Here is a 24,558-nt window from a genome sequence, read left to right as displayed (position 1 = left end):
TGTCATCTTTTTACAGATGAGAAAACTGAGGTTAACAGGGTTAAGTGATTTGCCCATGGTCACACAGCCAGTAAGTGTCTGAGGTCAGATTTGAACCTAGGAAGAGGAGTCTTTCTGATTCCAGGCCCAGAACTCTGTCTACTGTACCAAACAGACCAACCCTCAATGCCCCTGAGGAAGCTGGTGAAGCAAACAGGACATGTGTAGGGAGAGAAAGGAGACATTTTACTACTCAAACATTTATAATTCCTTGAATTTTGATTTTTAAAAATATTACCAATAATGGCCCTGCAGAACAAATATTGAAACATCAATTGATTAACAAGTATTTTATTGAGTACCTAAGATGTTTTTGCTCTTGGCAGAGAAGTAAGAGACTGCTAAGACATAATGTTGCTTACATTGTCAGATATGAACACAGTGTCCAATGTTGTTACTTAACTGTTTCTCCTTTATTTACTCTTTAAGAATCAATGAGTTCTGCTCTTGAATGATTAACCTACGTATTATTGATTGAGACAACACACACACACACACACACACACACACACACACACACACACACACACACACACCTGAGCATGTAGTTAGAGCTAAAATTTACTGTCGTGTTTACATTCCCAGACTTTAAAGGTGTCATTTAAGACATGGAATAAAAGCTTCAATTACTGGACTTCCCAAAGCTAACAATACCAAATGAACAGACATCGCCCATACACACACACACACACCTTCTGCCCCCAACATTGGTATAAACTCTGAAATTAGATTGCCCTTGGGCTTGAAACCTAGTCTCTTAACTACATTGACTCTGATAAGTCCCAATTATGTCATCTCTCAACTTGAACAAATAGGAGAATGTGAACTTTGAGTGCATTAACACAAAATAGTTAAGGAAACTCTTTAAAAGTTAGTTGGAAAGGAAGCATGATACAGTAGCAGAAAACCCAAGGACTGAGCTTGGGGGAGAAGGACTGGAGATCCAAAACTGGCTCTAGCAGTTTAGTAACTGAATCGCCCTGGTTGAATCACTCAACTTCCCCAAATCTGAAAAGGGGGTGACACCATTAGGCTCTGACTTCCTGGAAAGGTGGTTGTAAAAATCAAATTTATTTTTTATGTAAGGTACTTTATCATTGTAAAGCATTAGATAAATGTGCATTGTGATTATTATTCCCATTACCTTCAGTGGTTATCAAACCTCTAATCTTGAGCTATGTAATTAGCCCTAATAATGAAGTTCTTTATCTCAGCAAGTATGTCCTTGTTCATTAAATGACATGAATCTAAGATGCACTCACTTCTCAATGTAATTTGAGGGTAAGACCTGAGCCAATAATGACTGCTCAGGTAGAACCTTGGTAAAATATCACGGTCCAATCCCCAAAGCCTGCAGTTGAGTGGTTACTTAGAGACTGTTGTCAGAAAAATGTTATTTTAAAGTGTTAATGGGGTTTTAGTCTAACTTGGTCTGAACTGAGTATTTCCGGGCTCAGTACCTCTAGCAGACAACTACAATGTTTCCACATTGAGATTAACATTCTTTGACACAGCACACAATGCAAGTATAACAGTTAGGAAGAAGGAAAAAAAAAGAAAAGAAAGAAAAGAAACTTGAACATAAAGGAATCTAAAAAGGCATAATTACCCAAAGCAAACTGTTTTGTTCATTCAGTGATTACAGTGGTTTTAAAGGCTTATAATTTATCATAGTTCAGAACAATTTAAATCTCAGTTGTGTGTTTTTAAGAAGCTGGGATACTTCTCTTTCTTCCCTCCCTCTCTCTGCCAGACAATTCTGTTAATATCATCTTAGTTCTAAAAATCAATCAGTCAATAAGCATTTATTAAGTATTATGTGACAGGCAGTGAACTAAGCACTTGGGGATGTAATGATAAAAAGTAAAAGTCGCCTGTCCTCAAAAAGCTTACATTCCAATGGGGGAGAACACATGTATGTCTGTGTATACACACATGTGTGTACATGCATACATACATATATGCATACATGGTAGTCTTGGGAAGTGACAGGCTAGAATCTGGGGAAGACCAGGAAAGGTTTCATGATGAAAGTGGTATTTGCAAAACAGAGCAGTAAATGAATGTAGCAATCTCCTGTTTGATAAACCCAAAGACTCTAGCCTCCAGGATAAGAACTTACTATTTGACAAAAACTTCTGGGAAAACTGGAAAATAGTATGGCAGAAACTAGGCATAGGCCAACATCTTACACCAAACACCAAAGTAAAGTCAAAATGGGTATAAGATCTAGACATAAAGGGTGATACCATAGGCAAATTAGAAAAAGAAGGAAAAGTTTACTTGTCAGAACTGTGGAGAGGGGAAGAATTTATGACCAACAATAAGATAGAGAACATTACAAAATGAAGCGTAGATCATTTTGACTACATTAAATTAAAAAGGCTTTGCACAAACAAGACAATTGCAAACAAGATTAGAAGGAAAGCAGAAAGATGGGAAACAATTTTTACAGATAGTATTTCTGATAAAGGCCTCATATCTAAAATATAGAGAGAATGGAATCAAATATACAAGAATACAAGTCATTCCCCAATTGAGAAATGGTCAAAGGGGCAGCTAGGTGGTTCAGTGGATAGAGCACCGGCCCTGGAGTCAAGAAGACCCAAGTTCAGGTCTGGCCTCAGAAACTTAACACTTACTAGCTGTGTGACCCTGGGCAAGTCACTTAACCTCAATTGCCTCACCAAAGAGAGAGAGAGAGAGATGGTCAAAGGGCATGAACAGGCAGTTTTCATATGATGAAATTGAAACTATCTACACTCATATGAAAACATGTTCTCAGCTACTGATTAGAGAAATGCAAATTAAAACTAGTCCGAAGTACCATGTCACATCAATCCAATTGGCTAATATGACAAAAAAGGAAAATGATAAATGTTGGAGAAGATATGGGAAAATTAGAACACTAATGCACTGTTGGTAGAGCTGTGAACTGATCCAATATTCTGGAGAACTATTTGAAACCATGCCCCAAAGGCTTTAAAACTGTGCATATGAGGGGCAGCTAGGTGGCACAGTGGATAAAGCACTGGCCCTGGATTCAGAAGGACCTGAGTTCAAATGCAGCCTCAGACACTTGACACTTACTAGCTGTATGACCCTGAGCAAGTCACTTAACCCTCATTTTCCCACAAAAACAAAACAAAACAAAAAGCAACAGCAACAGCAACAACAACAACAAAAACCAATTGTGCATACCCGCTGACCTAGCAATACCACCACTAGGTCTATATCTCAAAGAGATCATTTTTAAAAGGGTATAGGACCAACATATAAAAAAATATTCATAGCTGCTCTTTTTGTGGGAGCAAAGAATTGGAAATTGAGGGAATGCCCATCAATTGGGGAATGGCTAAACAAGTCATGGTATATGAATGTAATGGAATACTATTGTGCTGTAAGGAATGACAAGTAGATGGATTTCAGAAAAAACATGGAAAGATTTACATGAATCAATGCTGAGTGAAATTAGCAGAACCAAGAGAACATTGTACACAGTATCAACAATATTTTTTGATGATCACCTGTGATAGACTTAACTCTTCTAAGTAGTACAATGATCCAAGACAGTGCCAAAAGACTTAAGGTGGAAAATGCTCTCTACATAGAAATATGGAGTCTAAATGCAGTCTGAAGCATACTGTTTTTAATTTTGTTGTCACTTTTTTGTTATTGTTGTTTATTATTTCTTGCTTTTTTCCCCTTTTGTTCTGATTAATGTAGAAATATGTTAAACATGATAGTAATACATGGCCTATATCAAATTGCTTGCTGGCTTCAGGAGGAAAGAGGGATGGGAGGGTGGGAGAAAAATTTGAAACTCAAAAAATATCTTTTCATGTAATTGAGAATTGTTTTAAAGAATTATTTTTAAAGTGGTGTTTGAGCTGAGTCCTGAAGGAAGCCAAGGCTTCCATGAGGCAAAGGTGATAAGAGGGTATATTCCAGCCATGATGGACAGTCAGGATAAAGTCCTAGAGAAGTGGCAGAGCATAATGTAGGCAGAACAGTAAGTAGGTCTGTGTAATTGGAATGAACAATGTAAGGATACTGGAAAAGAAGGAATCAGGCAGAGTGTGAAGAGCATTAAATGTCAGAGGTCATATTTGATCCCAGAGGTAATAGGGAGCCACTGAAGTTTTTTGAGGAGGAAGAGGAGAAGCATGCCATGAATAAATGGTCTAGCCCTTCCTTCCATCACATACAAGAAACCGTGATCCCAGCACATACTTCCCTCTGCAATAGGCTACAAAGCACAAGCAGGTAAACAGTAAAACACTTCCAAATGTGTGTCTTTTCTTTCAGGTTCAAGTATCAGTTTGCTTGTTTTGTTGCTGCTAATCACCTCTTAAACAAACAATTGCTTTATCTATGTACTGTGCCTCATTTCACTTTCAAATTATGTGTGTGTTTTGCTCCTAACAGCTTATTATGATCTATAATTAACAATTTTGCTGAAAGCAGAGTCTTGCATTGAAAAGAGCCCACATGCTATCTGGGAAGTACTTGAAACAGGAGATCTCTGTTTTAGTCACAGCCAGCAGGTACTGTCCCTCTTTTCCTGGCACTGGCTTCTTCAAAAACCCACCTGTTTATTAGCATCTGAGTGAAAGAAAAAATATCTAGATCATAGAAGAATTTAAGTTTGATGCCTTTAAATTTAATACAATATCCAGTCTCCCTAGAGGAACCCATAAAAAAGGAAATCGCATTGAGAATCAAAGGCTCAAAAGGTACCAGACCTCACATTCAAAGAAGGCTACACGTTATTTATTGCAGGGATTCAAAGGTTAGGGATGCTGTAAAAGTACTTTGAATTAGATGACCTCTAAAGTCTCTTCATAAAGTCTGAGATTTTATGACTGAAATCTTGAGGTATATTCCAAATCAAATTAACTAGTTAGTGTAAGTGAAGACCAGTGGTTCTTAATGGCTTGTTTGTTTTTTTCTGTCATAGATAACATGATGTCTATAAACTCCTTTGCAAAATAATGATTTTAAATACATAAAAGAAAATACATAGTGACATGGGGCTTAGGATAAATCAGAAGAAGTTTCTCCTGTGAGATGCAAAACCAAAGGTAACCAGATAAAAGGGGAGATATATTGAGGAATCAAGGGACTATTAAAGTTTAGATTGATAAACTAAATATCAGGACAGACACACCTAAGAAGTAAGGGGAGATAAAATTCTATAGCAGGAAAGTCAGTTAGGCATGGCTACTACCTGACAAGAGCTGGGAGACAGAGATAACCCCAATGGTCAGGATCATCATTTAAAAAAAAAAATCCCCCTCAACTCTCAGGAATATGAAAAGCATCCAAGCTTTCCCCACTCCACTCCAAAAGAGAACTTTCCAGTTATCAAATGGACACCACAATTGTCCTCTATAAAAGCTTTGGCCTTCCTTCTGTTCTGGGAGGAGAATGTTTCTAAGCCTTTCTCCCTGAAGTGTGAAGTCTTTGACTTACCCCTCAGTCACTTTCCCTAACACCAAATAAAAGACCGCTTTAATTCTAAGAGGACTGTGTGCAAGAGTATAATTCTTTACTGAAGAATACCTAAGGACACCCACCTTTTCCCCCATGACAATAGGATTACAAAGGAAACCAATTATATGGAAATACAGTTGTCAATTTTTTTTAAAATTAGTTCACAGACCACAGGTTAAGAATACCAGGTGCAAGACAGTTTCTACTCAAAACCTCTCAATGGTTATCACAGATGGAGAGCTGGAAAGTGTATTAAAAATCATTTAAACTAATCTTTTCATTTTACAGATAAGAAAATTGAGTCCAGGATGGTTACGCATCTGACATTCAAGTTTACATAGGTAGAAAATGACAGAACTAAAATTCAAACCCAGATCTTTTGACTATGAAGCTGGTGCTTATTATTATAAAACGACCTCTCATTAACATGTTGTTATTATTGAGTTATTTTCAACTCTTCCTTATCCCATTTGAGCTTTTCTTGGCAAAGATTCTGGAGTGGTTTGCCATTTCCTTCTAGAGCTCATTTTACAGATGAGGAAACTGAGCAGATAGGGATAAATGACTTGCCCAGGGTCACACAGCTAATAAGAGTCTGAGGTCAGATTTGAATTCAGGTCTTCCTTACTCTAGTCCTGCCCTGCCCCATCAACAAAGAGACCAACAAATATCACCCCCTGGCAGAATTTATTTGACAGTGTTTATAATGGCAGAAAAATGAATGAAAAGTGATCTGAGAACATGTTTCCTAGAAATATTCTGGAGTATTTTACTTTTGATTTGATTGCTTTATGATTATCTCTTTCAGATATGACAACATGCAATTAATTCCTATCAAGTGTAAAAATCACCTGTGAAAACAACAAACACTTAATATGGTTTCTCACTAATTTTCATCATGTATGAATATCCTAAGTATACTCTTTGAGAAATTATTTGTTCATCTGATCAATGCAATGATGAACCAGGATTCCAGAGGACCAGAGATGAACCATGATACCCACACTTTGCCACAGAAGTAATAGACTTAAAATGAACAATGAGACAAACATTCTGAGACTTGACCAATGACAGAATCTTTTTTGCAGGACATTGCATATTTAATATGAGTATTTTCCTTTCTTTACTTTTTTCAATGATAGGGGAGAATTTAAATTAAAAAAGAAATCAACTGTTCACAGATGGGGTTAGGAAATGAGTAACTAGAAGGAATGCCAGAATGCCCTGAGTAATTTGGGAATAATCTGCAGAAGTCAGGATTTATTGATTGTATAAAAACAGATTTTAGAGGATACACTAATTCATACAAGAAGGGATCAAGAAGACATATGCATTATATTTCATGGTCTCCTGATTGGTCATCTGCTTTCTAAGCTTAGCAAAATGAAACTGCTCACTAGCTGCCCCGAGAAAATCACTCCTTTCAGATAGAACCCAGACACCAAATGGCATGTAGAAGTTAGGGGCTAGCTAACTAAATAAATGCAAAGTTTTAAAAAATGAAGGGGGGAAACTAGGAGTTATGGGGATCAGGGAAGGCTTCTTGTAGGAGGTGGTACTGGAACTGAGTTTTGAAGGAAAACTAAGGATTCTAAAAGGCAAAGTTGAGGGGGGTGGGGGAAAGAATGCATTCCAGGATTCAGAGACACAATGACATGGAAAATGGAGATGGGAATATTGTCTAACTTCTGAAACTATAAAAAAGGATGGTTGGGCCAAAGAGTGAGTGATGAGAAGTGATATAAAATAAGACTGGAAAGGTGAGCTGAATCAGAAAAAAAATTGCTTAACCTTCCTACAAATATATAAATATGGAGTAAGTCACATAAGGCTAAGAATAGAGCTTGGCGGAATTCTTTTAGATTCAGGCATTTCAAACATGGATATTCATTAGTCATTATAGCTTCAGTTCTCTTCATGTCCTCCCAATCTCCCCACCTCTTCCTTTGGGGGAAGGGACCAATCTAACCAACCTTATAAAACACATCACCAATCAGTCAATAGAGCAACGAGAATGTAGTAGTAGTAGTAGTGGCGGCAGCAGCAGCAGCAGCAGTAGTAGTAGTAGTAGTAGTAGTAGTAGTAAACAGCTAACAATGTTATAGTCCTTACTATGTACCAGATATTATGCTGAGTTCTTTAAAATTATTATTTCATTTGATTCTTAAAATAACCTTGGGAGGTAGATGCTATTATGATCTCCATTTTACAGATGAGGAAACTGAGGCAAACAGAGATTTGTGACTTGCCTAGGGTCACACAACTAGTAAGTGTATCTGGCTGGATTTCAACTCAGGTCTCATAAGCATCTCCAATGTACCAAATATTGGCTAGGTGCTCAGGACACAAAGCCAAAAACGAACAAAAAAAGGAGAAAGGAAAGAAGGATGGAAAGAAGGAAGAGGGAAGGGAAGGGAAGGGAAGAGTCCCAAAAACCTGTTCACATAAAAAAAAGCAAAACAAAACAAAAAAAAAACCATAAGGTAATTGGAGGGGTATGGGGATCTTTATGAGAGGGGAAGAGAATTAAGAAAGTTGGCAGGACTCCTAGAAATCAAAATTGTGAATTAAGTCAAATTAATCTTTAATCTCCTCAATTTTAAGTTGCTTCCTCTTTTAGACCTCCCCACTCCCAGGCACCTTTTTCAAGTGACCCACAGCCTGTATTTGTAACATCAGATTTCACATTGCCTTTGTCCTTAACTAGCACTCAGCTCCTGGATATCTCTCTTTCATTTTACCTCCTTTTGACTCATTTTTCCTAGGCCCTCATCCTGTCAGGTCTCATTGTGTTCCTAGTAGGATAAATTAATCCTTTCCTTGAGTTAAAGAGAGAAAGGTAGAAGGTCCAGGTAACATGTGAATTTTTAACAAACACCTCCCTCCCACACTTATTTTGCCACCTAACCCACCAAGAAACGTCAAGCTAGTTTTGGAAAGTAGGGGCTGAGCCATGACAGACTGATGGGGGAGATATTTATAGGCAGGTGGGACCTTCTGGTACTCCTCAAATCACATCTTGTAGACTTTCTCTACCTACCAGCTGCCCAGGCATGTCGGGTATCTGGGAGTCCGCTCCAACACTATATAACCTCGGGTCCACAATCTGTCATCATGAGCATTTGAATAGTTTCAAGGGCTATCAGGAGACAGGAATACCTTGGGTCATACTTAAATTCCTCAATAGCTTATACCTACCCTAAATAGCACACATGAGAAAACAGAAGCCTACATTACAGGGGTTTGTCCACGGCCAAGGAACCTTAAAATTAGCCTGCCCTAGAGAAATGTGGAGGGGAGCTAGGTGGCTCAGTGGATAAAGCACCGGCCCTGGATTCAGGAGGACCTGAGTTCAAATCCAGCCTCAGACACTGGACACTTACTAGCCGTGTGACCCTGGGCACATCACTTAACCCCCATTGCTCTGGAAAAAAAAAAAAGAAATAACGAAAGAAAATGGGGGCCAGGTACAGAGTGAAAAGACGAACAAGAGAGGTGTATTCATGCACAGACCTCCCCATAGCTTCTCAGATTCCAGAAACTCTTTTGGAGAATCAACTTTTCCCAATCCACCCCCCCCACCCCATTATTAGTGCTCTTCTCCCTCTCCTACTGAAATAACTTTTTAAAAAATTTACTTTGTATATAATTTGCATTGATGATGTAAATACATGTCATTTCCTTTCAAATTTCAAAACCTTGAGGGCAGGAACTTTTTTTGTTGTTTTTGAGTCTTAAGAAGCTGGCACAAAGTAAGGTTATTGAATTAATGAATGAACAAGAAAGGAAGCCTTAATTTTCAAAAAATATTTTTTTCTAGAAGAACCAAAGTCTTTTTAAAAGTTAGTGAATCCTGAAGCTTTTTCCACACAAGAATTTAAAGGGACGATTCAGAAATCTTCTGAATCGCCCCACATTTGTCGCTTTATTACACAGAGAACTCCTCAGGAAAAACACATTGCAAGGCAAGAAATATTGTGACTTAAATTGCATTCATAAGATTCTCTGATAAAAAAAAAATCAATTTGTCAGATCAATTTTTCTTAAACAAGTTCATCATTCTCTCGAGCAATGAGCCAATCAATAGGGAATGTTTTTCAGCCCCTTTGCAGCCATCCCACTTCAGTAATTGCTAGAATTTCATATCGACAGGTGATAGGATGCTTTGAAGGCTGAATTGATCTGTTAGCCCATAGTGCTACAAGGCTGTGCCACAACAATAAAACTCTATCCCCAGAGGGTCTGGGGTTGGAAATCAAACTGGAGGTAAGCAGTTACATTATGCATTTGACCCTGGAGGTAATTCAAAAGTGCAAGGTTCCTTGTTTTATGGAAAGCCCTAGGAAGGAGGAAAGGAAAAAAGGGGAAAAATAAACTGAAAAGAAGGAAAAGGAGAGAGAAGAAAAAGAAGAGGAGAAAAGATGGAGGGAAACCTACAAAAGAATTTTGAATAATCCTCATTGAAAAAGAAATACTGTGTGGGCTAGTGTGACCACATATGTTGGGCAGCTGCACCCTAAAACAAACTGACAATGAATCCAAAAGGGAGCTAAATGATGCTCATCAGTACCAGTTTGGTGCTTCATCTTGGCTAATGGCTCCTGTTTTAAAAGGAATGTGAGTAATCACTCCATGCTAGAGACAAGGTAAGAAGGAAAAGGTAGTGAGTCCAAGAAGCAGGGGATACAAGGAAGAAAGTGGGGGAGAAATGTTTAAAAAAAAACTTATCTGTTGACTTGAATTAAAATTATTCACCTTGTAATCATTCTTGGACAGCTGCTTCATACATTTATACAACCTACTAGCTCAGCAGGTTATCTTAACATGGATTACAATACAAAAGATTCTAAGTGAAATCAAGGTTTGATTCACCATAAAGAGGGCTTTCCACAGGTGGTCAGCTCACATCGCCAGTCAGAAAGTAGATTTGAACATTAGTGCCTGGAGGGAAAAATCTGAAACTTGCATCATAATATAACAAGAAGCACTGATTTACCCCTGGTTATCTATTAACCAGAGAATTGTTCATTATAGATACACACTCTCTAGTTCTGGAGATTTCACATAAACTTGTTGAAAAGTAATGCCTATTGAATGCAAATTTGCAGGTGACATAGATCAGTTTAACCTTCGAATTTTATGCATAAATTAGATATGTCTTTAGAATTCAGAGTTAAGTGTGCATTCAAATACAAGCATATGCAGGCATACTCATTTAAATTGAGCAGTATGTGGATATTTCTAAATGCTACACTGGTATACTTAGAGAGTGTTAAAACCCTACAAAGCATAAACTGTAGGAAAATAACTTGTCTAAAATAATCTCATTTCTCAGGCTGACTATAGGTTTCCTACAGGCCAGCTTGATGACAGACATAAAATACATGACATATACATAGGACATACCATTTTCATGCTCTTCCTGAAATAGGTAAAACATTCATAATAAACACTGACCCCTAAAAAAGGGGAAATACCTAGGAACCCCTAAACCATGGTAGCTGAGCTCCCTTATTTCAATGGGAGTCTAATCTGATACTTTTCTACATCTTCCTCATTCTAGGTTTTTCTGTGTCTTCAAGAGCAGTTAAAACAAATACCAGTGATGGTTGCATTGCTCCTATCTGTTTACATATTCTAGCTGAACCAGTATGGTATAATGAAAAGCTAAGAAGTTTCAGAGTCAAAGACCTTGAGTTCAAATCCCACCTTTGATATTTAATAGCTGCATAGCTCTGGAAAAGCCACTTAACCTCTCTTATCTTCAATTTCTTCATTTGTAAAATTAATGGAGTGGGCTAAATGACCCTTCCAGCTCTAAATCTATGATCCTATAGATATAGGACAGAAAAAACAGTATACTTTGACAGCCTAGTGGTAAAGCTACTTATTCACTCCCACCCCCACCACTCCCATGCTAGAGAGAGAGAGAGAGAGAGAGAGAGAGAAACTAAGAGAGACCAAGAGAAAGAGAGTTAGTTGAATTGCTTTGCCTTCCCTGTTGTGCTAAAAGAGCCAGATCATCCTACAACGTTATCTGGCATGTATACTCTCACAAATGTCCTTAGATCATATTGCCTTTTGCTGTGAATAAAATCCCAGGAGACAGGGTTTCCACTTAATAATCAATTTATTCATTAGGACTGTCATTAATCAATAAATTGATGATACATTTTTTTTTTAACAAAAGATGCCAAGAAAAACTCTGAAACACCTTAAATCAGGTGTGTCCCTTCTGACAGGGAACTCCCTTGACTAGTGAAACTCAACCCTGATTGGTGGACATTTAATGAAGAGGTAGGCTAAAAGTCTTCAGCTCCTCCTGTCGAGAAAGTAGCTTAATCATGAGACTTGGCAGCCCCCAGTAATTTGGGGAGGGGAAGCCATTTCTATCTGGACCTCTCTAGCTAGTTTTTCCTCTTATAAGGTGGATAGCCCTAAATTCTAATAGAGTGTATCAAGGACAAGAAAACCTAGCTGAGAGTGACTTTTGTTTATAGGGTAAACAAAAAAATAGGGTCCCTACCAGGGTCCTTGCCCAGGTAGAGGCCTTAGGGCTGAGAGAAGATTACCTTACCCAATTATACCCTTCAGAAACTAAGTGATATTTTCAGGAGTGGTATCTAACCAAAAAAGGAGGAAAAGGATGGATCACAAATTAATAATTAGTTATTAATATAATTGTGTACTATTAATTTATCTCACTTTTGCACATATAAGACATTGTCCCAGGTGAATATTTGTACCTTTTTCAGATTCTCTGGAAACACTTTCCCTAGTGACTTGGCAAGGAAATTTGACCTGTTAAATAAAAGACATCTAGTCCTAATTGAACACAAAGGTAAGGAATATATATACACACACACACACACACACACACACACACACACACACATATATATATATATACACATATATATATATACATATATACATATACATATATATCACCTATGATGATGCTCATTATACACAAATAAATTTTAACTATTCTAAGAGAAACAGATTGGTCAGTTGACATCTGAATGCCTGGGCTCTTATTCTTCATCCTATTCTTCCTTTACCTGTCTTTATTTGTGCCACCATGCTTCATTATCTACATATTTTAGACTGAAAATAGATAGGTATCAACTATTTGATTTACCATAAGAGAAATTAATGGTCAATTTAAAATTTTCAAATAGGAATGTGATGACATTGTTTTCAACAATGGTTCTGTGTCATATGTTACCCAAATAGTCAATCATTACCTGTCCAGAATTTATATAGCCTTAGAAAGTTACCTAAGGAAGGCTCAGAGAGATTAAATGATTTGTCCACAGTTACATAGTTCCCTGTCTAATCCTACACAATCCATCACTCTATGCTGTCTCTCTATATCTAGTACTTTTACCTAAAGACTCAGTGGTATAAATTCTCCCATCTTAACTTTGGTAGTAACAAAGCCAGAGTTGATATAGGATTAGGGAGTGCATTAGAAGTAGAATAATTATTATTATGGATATCTTTAGATTGGAGGACCAGGAGGTAGGAAGAGCTACAACCACAGGGAAGCACCTCACCTCCCCTTATGTTCCCCCCATATCCACCCTCCCCCAGTCCCTAGTCGTGGAAGGACCCATCAGGGAATGCAATGCTTAGAGGAGAATTGCCAACATCAGGGGCAACCTCATCCCTTCTCCCTGGCTATTTGCCTGCTCACAGGGCTTAGAGGATATGGGAGTCAACTCTTCGAGTCTTCTGATAAGATGGAATACCACCAGGTCTTACCATCTGCCCTGCTACTGTATCCTAAGATCCTCCAAGCTTTACCATCTGTCCTGCCTCTCTGTTCTGCAGGCCCCCAGCTGTCACCTTAACTACTTATGTAACTGAAGGGCTTTTGGGCCTTGCCATCAATCTCATTGTGGTACCCTTGGGATTTTTTGGACTTTCCATCTGCCCTAAAACTTACCTTTCATTTGTGTGTTGTCTCCTGTCTCATTTTTTCCATTTGTATTCCCAGAGCTTGGTACATAGTAAGTGTTTAATGTGTACTTTTTCATTCTTTCATTCTCCAAAGTAGCTCCCATGTGGACCCAGAGAGAAGAAAGACCTCAAGTCTCAAGGCCAATCAGAAGGCTACTGGAATAGTCTAAGCATGAGGTGATGAGGACCTGTACTACTGTGGTGGTGAGGAAAGAAGGGGGCATATAGGAGAGGTGTTGTAAAGGGAGAAGCTTAAGACTGGGCAAACACACACACATATAAATATAAATAAATATATATATACATACATACATATATACATATAGGCATACATATATGTCTGTATGTGTGTATATATGTATGGACAGAGACATAAAGGATGAAAGTTAGGAGTGGAGAATGATTCAATGACTGTAAACCTGGGTGAAGAAGATTATGAAGAGGATTCTGAGAGGATGGTTTTAACCTGAAACAAATGAACAACAATGACCTAGTCTAGAGCTAGAAGGGCTCTGAGAAGATCTCTCTCTGGTCCAAAGTTGTCAATTTCAGCAGAGCCAAGATGGTGGAGGAAAGGCAGTGACTTGCCTGAACTCTCCCCAAGACCCCTCCAAATACCTTTACATAATGTCATAAGACAATTTCTGGAGCAGCAGAACCCCAAAAAGGACAGGGTGAAATAATTTTTCCAACCAAAGACAACTTAGAAGATTGGCAGGAAAGGTCTGTTGAACCCAGGTGAGAGTGGAGCACAGCCTAATGCAGGCCACACACCAGCACAGATCCAACCCCAGTGCAGACCCCACCATAGCCACAGGAAACCAGGAGCAAGCCTTGGGAGCCTCTGAATCAGAACTTAGCCCACAGATGGTAAGGGGGTTGAACAACTCCAGAAGGAGATTACAGGGGTCTCTTTGCTAGCACTGAGGCAGAAATCTGTTTTGCCCATATTCAGGTCACAGTCTTGGGTGGCAGTCCCAGGTGAGGGAGGAGCACAAGCACACAAGAGCTTGCAGCCATAGTGAAACAGGCTTCATAGTTCCAGAGCAGAAAAGCAGGCATCAGAACACAGGCCAGGAGAGTAGTATACATACCTCTCTTTAAATCATAACACCTTGGAAAAACTAAGGACTTACAAATTACTAGAAGTATCTCAGAGAACAGCTGCTCAAACCCCCTGAAGCTTGGGACAGTGCATCCTCTACCCTGGAAGCAGTGCCCCCTTTAATAAAGAGTTAAAAGTCAGAAAATAGGCTGGGAAATGAGCAAACAGAAACAAATGCTGACCCAAGAAAGTTTCTGTGGTGACAAAGAAGATCAAATTACATCCTCAGACGAAGATAACAAAGTCAAAGCTCCTACATCCAAAGCTTCCAAGAAAAATATGAATTGGTCTCAGGACATAGAAGGGATCAAAAGGACTTTAAAAATAAAGAAGAGAGGTAGAGGGAAAAAATGGAAAGAGAAATGAAAGTGATGCAAGAAAATCATGAAAAAAGTCAACAGCTTGGTAAAGGAGACACAAAAAGATACCAAAGAAAATAACACCTTAAAAAACAGACCTGGGGCGGGGGAGGGCAGCTAGGTGGCCCAGTGGTTAAAGCACTGGCCCTGGATTCAGGAAAACCTGAATTCAAATCCGGCCTTAGATACTTGACATTTACTAGCTGTGTGATCCTGGGCAAGTCACTTCACCCTCACTGCCCCGCAAAAAAAGAAAAGAAAAGAAAAAACCAGACTGGGCCAAATGGTAGAAGAGGTAGAAAAAGCTAATGAGGAAAATAATGCCTTGAAAAGCTGAATTGGCCAAATGCAAAAGGAGGTACAAAAGCTCTCTGAAAAAAATAATTCTGTAAAAATTAGGATTGAGCAAATCAAAGCTAATGATTTTATGAGAAATCAAGAAACAATAAAATAAAACCAAAAGAATGAAAAAATAGAAGTTAATGTGAAATGTCTAGTCCAGAGTTGTTAAACACATAGCCCACTTCTGAGTATGGAGCCAGATTAAAATGGAATTTGGAAATACTAACAGAATAAATTAAAAATTCAATAAAACATAGATGTTAATATATGGTTTTCTAAATTTAATAGACTGTAGGGATCTTTATGTTTAGTTTAGTGACCCCATTTCTATTTGAGTTTGACACCACTGATCTAGTCCAACCCCCTCATGTTATAGATGAGGAAGCTCAAAGTGCTTACATGACTTACCTGAAGACCACATCTCCTGATTAAGTTCCATGAAGGCAGGGACTATCTTATGTAAACTTTTATCTTCCATTCCCTAGTATAGTATATAAGTGCTTATTGTATTGAATAGAATTGAAGGATAGAAGTTATAATTATGCAGTTAGCAGAGAGACTTTGTTAGGATAGAACAAGGGAAGAGGCATTTAAAATTCATGGGAATGCCAGGGTAGCCAAGTTGGAAGTTGGGGAGAATTATGCACAGAAACATATATTTTCCTTATATATGTTTCTGTGCTCTCCTGATTAACTTTCCTTTAGAAATAATGTCAGGAGAATTGTGTTATCTATCCCTGAGGTAGCATGTGCACCTATAGCCATCCTCTGCTTGGGACTGGGGAATATTTGATCTTGGGGAGAGTAACAAAGGTGAAAGACACACCTAGTCTTGGTAGAAGCTCAATCCCAGCAATTATTCTCTCTGAGCTCCAGGGCATACCTGTGCCAGTGGTCATGAACCCTAGCAGCCAGGGGCTAAGAGACTCTGACACATTGCCCTTATCACATTTTACTTTGTATGAGATTTGTGTCCCAACCCCTTAAAATACCTCAATTCATCACACACCAGGCTCTACTAATAATTTTAACAGCCTAAAGGAAAAAGAATTTCCTTCAAAAAAGATCTAAGATCCAAACTAAGAACTCATAAGCCCTTCTGAGCTCCAAGCCATAAATCCACAGAGACAACAGATCCACAAGACTAGACAGAAAAACCAGAATGGTAATCCAAGTTTGGAAGCCAAAGTTTCAAAAACTCTGTGTGGTTAGAGGAGGTGGCCATAGTGGAAAGAGTGGGGATAAAGAAGAAATGGCCTTACAAAAGTCCATAAAAGGGAAGGGCAAGGGGAAAAATAGAACAGCAATATAACATTTTTAAAAACACACAGGAGGAAAAAAAATACAGAAGCCAATTGGACAATTTTGTTTCTAACTTTCAAAATTGTATATACTCTTAAAAAAAACAAACCATACTTGCACTTTATTACATGTGTGTTTTTTGTTCTTCTTTTGAATTTGGATGTTTGTTTTTGTTGGTAATTGTTAAGTTCATATTTTTTAAATGTTAAAAATTTTTTTTAAAATAACAACCTAAGACAAGAAGAAGAGTGTTGAAACTCGCTATCAGATTATCCATTTGACTCACTCAAGGAATAAGATCCCAGGTGTGGGCTCAGCTAATATAGTTATTTGTATATATTTCTTTTTTCTCCTAATACTAGACTAAGACTTGATTCACCATAAGAGGAACAAGTCTTGGAAATGGTGTCCACTCTGTTGTGAACTTTTAATTTCTACATATTTAAATACCTGTGAGTGGTTCTGTTAAGGACTAGAAAATGGAGAACAACATTGAGAATTACTTTGTTAGCAGACAATTCTGTCAGAAAGATAGGCCCAAGATGCAATCTATGCCTAGGAGATACCATCAAATAGAAACTTGGTCCTCTGAGCCTCCAAGAAGGGGGAAATCAGGTAAAGAATCAAACCAGACAGTTCCCATAGCAACTTGTATCAATTCAGAGGAGACTCAACCTGCTGTCGATTAACTTCTACCCGGTAGATAAGAATTGAAGCCTGCTCCAATGTTTAATAACATTTCCTTCATACTCCCAACCCCTGATATGTAGTTAGTTATTTAATGCTGAGAAAATCATTAGTGTGTCAATGACTTTTAACTAAATAATATGCATCCTCTAGATAAAAATCAGGATAGTTCTTTGACCTCAACAGCCTTTAAAAAAAACTGTAAAGGAGGAAAAAAAAATAATAGTAATAGTAGCATGTGTATAACACTTTAAGGTTTGCATAGAGTTTTACAAAAAGTATCCCATCATATCCTCACAACAACCCTGAGAATTAGATGTGACTATGATCTCCACTTTACGGATGAAGAAACTGAGGCAGAAATTAAATGATTTGCCAAATGATTTACCCATGTATTAAGTATCTGACACAGAATTTGAATTCAGTTCTTGATGACTACAAATCCTTCACCCTATCTACTGAGCTGTCTAGCTGCCCAAAAAACAAGTAAAATGCATTTTATGAAGATTCATATATTATCTTATCTATATAAACTTCCATTGAGACCTCTAGGGTACATATACATAAGACACAAAGAATTTTACTTCTGGGATACCAGTTCAAAACTGGTTCAAGGGGCAGCTAGGTGGCACAGTGGATAAAGTACCAGCCGTGGATTCAGGAGGACCTGAGTTCAAATCCAGCCTCAGACACTTGACACTTACTAGTTGTGTGACCCTGGGCAAGTCATTTAACCCTCATTACCCTGTCCAAACTCCTCCCCGAAAACAAAACAAAACAAACAATAACAACAACAACAAAAACCTGGTTTAAGGTCGTTACCAAAAGTTTATGTTATCACTACTAGGGGCTTTTTAGTTTTGAGATGAACCTATAGCTTTATGATTGCATACATAGGTTTAGTATTTGAACCATAAAAAAGCCCATTAGAACTCTTACAACTAGTCAAATATAGGATTGGTACAGAATGAGATTTCCCTTTGATAAAATAATGTACTTCTGTTTAAAAACAAAACAAAACTTGAGATAGTTGTTAGGAAGCTTGTGGATAGTTGGGAATCAGGAAGTCAAATCCAAGTTAGATTCTTAAAAGCTTTCTGACCCTGGGAAATTAATTTCATTTCATTTCTCTGGTCCTCAGTTTCCCCATCTGTAAAATGAGACGATTGAACTCAATAACCTGTAAGGTCCTTTCCAGCTCTAAATCTATTGTACTTTGGCCTCTGATGAAAGCCATGTGATAAAACTCTTACAAATGTCAGTCAGCTTTAGGAGATAATGAGGATTTCAGGGTTCACAGTTGCCAGTGTTTAGAGCTAAAACTAAATTTTTTCTTCTTGGGTCAAAAATAGTTGAGTGGAGGGTGACAATGAAGAGAACAATTTCTCTGTGGAATCATGGAGAGGGGCAGCCCAGCACTTACCTCTATTAGAATTGGGATGAGGGGAAGGGAGGTGAACTCAGTCAACCAATCAGCAAATATTTATTAAGCACTGTATTATATGTCAGGCACTGAGGATAAGAAGGCAAAAGCAAAACATTACCTTTCCTCAAGGAGCTTATAGTCTAGTAGAAATAGGGGAGAGGGGAAACCTACATGTACATATATATAGGCATGTAGAAAATAGATACGTGTGTATATGTATATATATAGATATAGATATATATAGATATAGGTATAGAAATAGATATAGAGATAGGGATAGGGATACTGAGACAGGGATAGGGATAGGAATAAGGATAGGTATAAAGATAAGGATAGAGATAGAGATAGAAATATAGAGATAGAGATAGAGAAAATAGATTCAAGGTGATTTCCTTTGAGGCACCATGATAACAAGACCTGGTAATGATGACAGTTGGGAAACACAAGGCAGGCACAGAAATGGGGGTTGCTATGGGAAAGAAGTACAAACCTGGAGGGAGTAAACTTTTTCCCCCATACCACATCTGTAAACTCAGTTGCTTCTTCCTCTCTCACTGGAAGGAGGACAGAGCAAAAACTTCTCAAAATGCCAGCCATTTATTCATTTGCCTCCAGCTTCTTTGCTCTTTCAACTCTACCATCATCTTCATCATGCCCCAATCCAGGTATGCCAGGTCACTCCCTAACCACTTCCCAATGCCTTTTTGGCTCCCACTTGTGTAATGTCTTCCCCCACCAGATTGTGCATTCTTTGAGAGCAGAGATTGTCTGTTTTTTTTTTTTTACTATTATTATTCTATTCCTAGCACTTATCACCATGCTTGGTATGTAGTAGGAGCTTACTATCTTTTTTTGTATCATCTTGTATCTGCAAATGTCAGCACCCTGGGGCAAAACCTTATTCATTTGCTAGTTAGGGCTGGGCCAATAGGACTCAGTACTAAAGCTAAGTCCTCAAAAACTATAAAAACAAATATGGTGATTAATATCTGGTTACCATCATTTCTTAAAGATTCAGTAAAATATCTTAAGCAGTTTACAGGTACTATGACCCTTGGGAAGAAAATTGTATTCTGCTATCTCCCTTTTATAGCCCAGATCATGGAAGACAATAATAGTATCCGATGTCTACTGTTCAAACATATGTCTAGTTTATACACTGTTCATTCCTCAAACGTGCTTCTTGCAGCTAATGAAAAACTGCCACAGCCACATGTCTGGTTCACCTCAGCAGGCTACACCACTGAGAAGGCTTCTTCCATCACAAGGCTGTCTTTAAAATATTGTTTCTAAGTCCTGGGAGCTAATTAAGCACAGCTGGGGCTACATCAGCACAGCTCAAGTGTGACGATTAAGCCAGAAAGAAAGAATCAATCATCATTAATCACTAAATCTATTTAGTGACTTTTAAAAGTGCTGAATGGATTCAGCCTGGTGGTAGTTTCGATTCTGCACCGAACTTCCAAATAGTTAGAAGAATGAGTGTGTCTTTCACTGGTAACCTGGGTGGCAAAAGTCCCCTGTCCACATATGCATGCAAAGAATAATAAAACCAAGGCAAAGAAAAGGGGAAAGGAGTTTATGATACCCACTGACATTACCCTACCCAATTACATTACCCAGTTTTAGCTCCATTTGCATTAGAAAAACCAGTATCTATCACTCTAATCTGCTGCTATTTGAAAGAGACCTTTGTTAACATTTCTTAAAGGCATCTCTGTTACATACAACATATTTTGCTTAGGAAAGTTTGCTCATTGAGCAGATTTTTTCTTTTATTGAGTTATCTTCCTTTGCATTTTGCCTTATGGCATGCCAAAAGTTTATGGGTTTTTCCCCCCAGATAGATTCCTTCCTGAAGTGTTTATTGGAAAGGGAAAATAGCATACTGAAATTCAGTTGAATGAAGCATTTGCAATTCCCAAAAGGTAGGGATCCCTTTAAAGAGGCAGTAGTATCAACTATGTTTTCCAGATCTCCATATGGTGACCAATTAGCATTGATCTTATTACTATTTTGGTGTCCATGTGTTTTTCATTGGTCAAATATGTACACTTAGGACACTGTGCATTTATTTTATTGCATTCAGACTGAGAAATATTTTTAAAGTGTTCCTAGTTTCTCATGTCATCAGGAGATACAAGCTTGCAAGACATTTCTCCCAGACCCTGGGGCAGAAAATGCAGTGAAGATGTGCCAGTTTCCAAAACATGGCAGGGTCTGGTGCCCCTTGAAGTATAAAATGATTTCACAGATTACCTGATAACACAGCATCAACCTTTCCCTGCCCACTGTCCATCTCCCTCTTCACTTTCTAAAACAATTGACAAGATAAGCAATATATTTGCAGGCCTGTCAGAACAAGAAAAAAAGTTTCTTTAAAGAACAGGTGATTTGAAACCTACTTTTTGCCTTGTCAATATCACCTTGATATTACGTGTATATTTTATCATAAGCACTGCTCCTACAAGGACATATCTTCCAGGAAACTAATTGGTATGACAGATCACTAGACATGGAGAAAGGAAGATCCGAGTTCAAATCCTGACTCAGATGGTGTGACCCTAAGCAACTTTTTCTACTTCAATTTTTCCACCTATAAAATAAGAATAAAAATGGCTCCAACTTCAAAAGGTTATTGTGAGGATGAAATGAGCTCTTGTATAAAATACTGCTTTATAAACAAAAATGCTATATAAATGCTAGCTAGTACCTATTATTCCTCCTTTTGCTTATTCATCTAGCTATTCTCCAAAGCTCTCTCCTAGAACCTTTTCTCTTTTTCTTCCATGCTGTGTGTGTATCTATTCCCCCCTGTTTTAATGATCACCTCTTTGAAGATAATTCCCAAATCTAAAGTAATAGGAGCAGAAGACCTATATTTTGGTCCTTGATGTTACTGAGCGACAATACATGTCCATTGAGATGGAAGTTGCCTATCTGGTGTCCAAAGTGGCACTATAAACCTGAGAAGGAATGCTCAGGACCTTGTAGGAGAGTTAGGATTTACCAGGATGTCAGAATATAGCCCCATTAGTGACCACAGATTCAATTCCCTACTCAGTGAAACTCATGCTTCTGTGAGTATATTTTCTGAATCTGCTTATTGGCTACAAGCACTTCCTGCATTTTCTATGAGGTAAAATAAAGGCTGTCCTAAACCTGATATACATTGTTACCTTTAGTGTTTACATAAGAACATGCTTGGGAGTATCAAGAAAACTTATATTTGGAGATTTTTTTTTCAGAGTGAACTGAATGGAAACACCAAGCCAAAGAGAATTATGACCTTCTAGGGTTGTTGTTGTTGTTCATTCATTTCAGTCATATCCTACTCTTCATGACCTTATTTAGTGCTTTCTTGGCGAAGATACTAGAGTGGTTTGTCATTTCCTTCTTCAGTTCATTTTACACATGAGAAAACTGAGGCAAACAGTGTTAAGTGACTTGCCCTGGTTCACCCAGCTAGTTAAGTGTCTGAGGACAGATTTCTACTCAGGGAGATGAGGCTTCCCTGACTCCAGACCCAGCACTCTGTCTGTACACTATGGTGCCATCTAGCTGCCCAGCTTCTAGGGTTAGTCTCCCAGTTTTAGACCTGGTTTATATGAGTTCACAATGCTAAGCCACAAATCATACAAAGAAATCCTACTTCAAGCATAGTCAAATCCCTCTACTGTGCAAAACCCATTATGGCTCGCCATTACCCACCAAATTAAGTTCAAACTTCTTAGTTTATAATTTAAGGATCTCCACAATCTGGCACCACTCTGCTTTTCCAACCTTACTTCAAATAGCACCACTCCAACAACCCTGTTCCAACCAAACTGGCATACTCTCCTTCATCTCCAGAATATATCCTACATTTTACCATCACCATGACTTTGCATGTAATTCCTACAACTATAATGTACTCTCTCTTCACATTTTAAAATTCCTGAGTATCTTTAATAATCTAATTCAAGCCTCATCTCCTTCAGGAAACCTTGCATGGCATAGAATTTAATTTTGCAATTCTCTAATGTACTTATCAAGTAATACTGCATATTTGTAAGTTCTAAGACAGCAGGAACCATGTCTTATCATAAAAATATCTAGTACAGTGTTCTATGCACAATAAGAACATAATAAGTTTTTGTTAAATTAACGAATGCATGTCTTTGCTCAGAAGGGTCCTCTATGCTTGAAGTACTATTCATCATTACTATCTCAAAGCAAATGTAGTTCCCTCTATAAATTGTTCCCAAAAGCCTCCCAACTGGAGTTTTATATTTTTTCACAATATGTATTTTTTATTTCCTTTAAAATTTTTAAAAAATAGTATTTTATTTTTTCCAGTTACACATAAAGATAGTTTTTAACATTCATTTTTGTAAGATTTTGAGTTCCAAATTTTTCTCCCTCCTTTCCTTCCCTTCCCTCCCCAAGACAGCAAGCAATCTGATTATGTTATACAGCACAACCATGTTAAACATATTTACATATTAATCATATGAAATAAGAATCAGAACAAAAGAGAAAAAACACATGAAAGAAGAAACAAACAAAAACTACAACAACAAAAGTGAAAATAGTCTGCTTAAATCCGCATTCAGACTCCATAGTTCTTTTTCTGGATCTGGAAAGCTTTTCCATCACAAGTCTTTTGGCATTGTCTTCGATCATTGTATTTCTGAGAAGAGCTAAGTCTATCACAGTTGATCATCACACAATGTTGCTGTTACTGTGTACAATGTTCTCCTGGTTCTGCTCACTTCACTCAGCATCAGGTCATGTAAGTCTTTCCAGGTTTTTCTGACATCTGTCTGCCCATCATTTCTTATAGCACAATAGTATTCCATTACATTCATATACCACAACTTGTTTAGCCATTCCCACATTGATGGGCATCCCCTCAATTTCCAATTCTTTGTCACCATAAAAAGACCTACTGTAATTTTGTATATGTGGATCTGTTTCCTTCTTTTATGATTTCTTTGGGATATAGACCTAGTAGTGATATTGCTGGGTCAAAGGGTATGCATAGTTTTATAACATTTTGGGCATGGTTCCAAATTGTTCTCCAGAATTGTTGGATCAGTTCACAACTCCACTAACACTATATTAGTGTTCCAATTTACCCACATCTTCTCCAGCATTTATCATTTTCCTTTTTTGTCATAATACTTAATCTGATAGTGTGAAGTGGTACCTCAAAGTAGTTTTAATTTGTATTTCTCTAATCAATAGTGATTGAGAACATTTTTATTTGACTATAGATAGCTTCAATTTCATCTGAAAACTGCCTATTCATTACATTTGACCATTTCTCAATTGGGATATGACTCATATTCTTATAAATTTGATTCAGTTTTCTATATATTTGAAAAATGAGGCCTTTATCAGAAACATTGACTGTAAATGTTACTTCCCAGCTTTCTACTTTTCTTCTAATCTTGGTTGCATTGGTTTTGTCTGTACAAAACCTTTTTTAATTTAATGTAATCAAAATGATCCATTTTGCATTTCATATTTTTCTCTATATCATCCTTAGTCATAAAGTCTTCCCCTCTCCATAGCTCTGACAGGTAAATTATTCCTCCCTCTTCTAACTTGCTTATGGTATCACCCTTTACATCTAAATCATGTACCCATTTCAACTTTATTTTGGTATACAATATAAGATGTTGATCTATGCCTAGTTCCTGCCCTACTATTTTCCAGTTTTCCTAGCATGTCAGATAATGAGTTCTTATCCCAGAAGCTGGAGTCTTTGTTGTTGTTGTTTTAATTCTTATCACCAGAGACATAACTAACATGAGATAATAGACCTTGGTCCTAAGACATCAACATCA

Source organism: Dromiciops gliroides, chromosome 1 (assembly GCF_019393635.1).
Source record: "Dromiciops gliroides isolate mDroGli1 chromosome 1, mDroGli1.pri, whole genome shotgun sequence".
Taxonomy (NCBI): Eukaryota; Metazoa; Chordata; class Mammalia; order Microbiotheria; family Microbiotheriidae; genus Dromiciops; species Dromiciops gliroides.
This window is presented reverse-complemented; position numbering follows the sequence as displayed.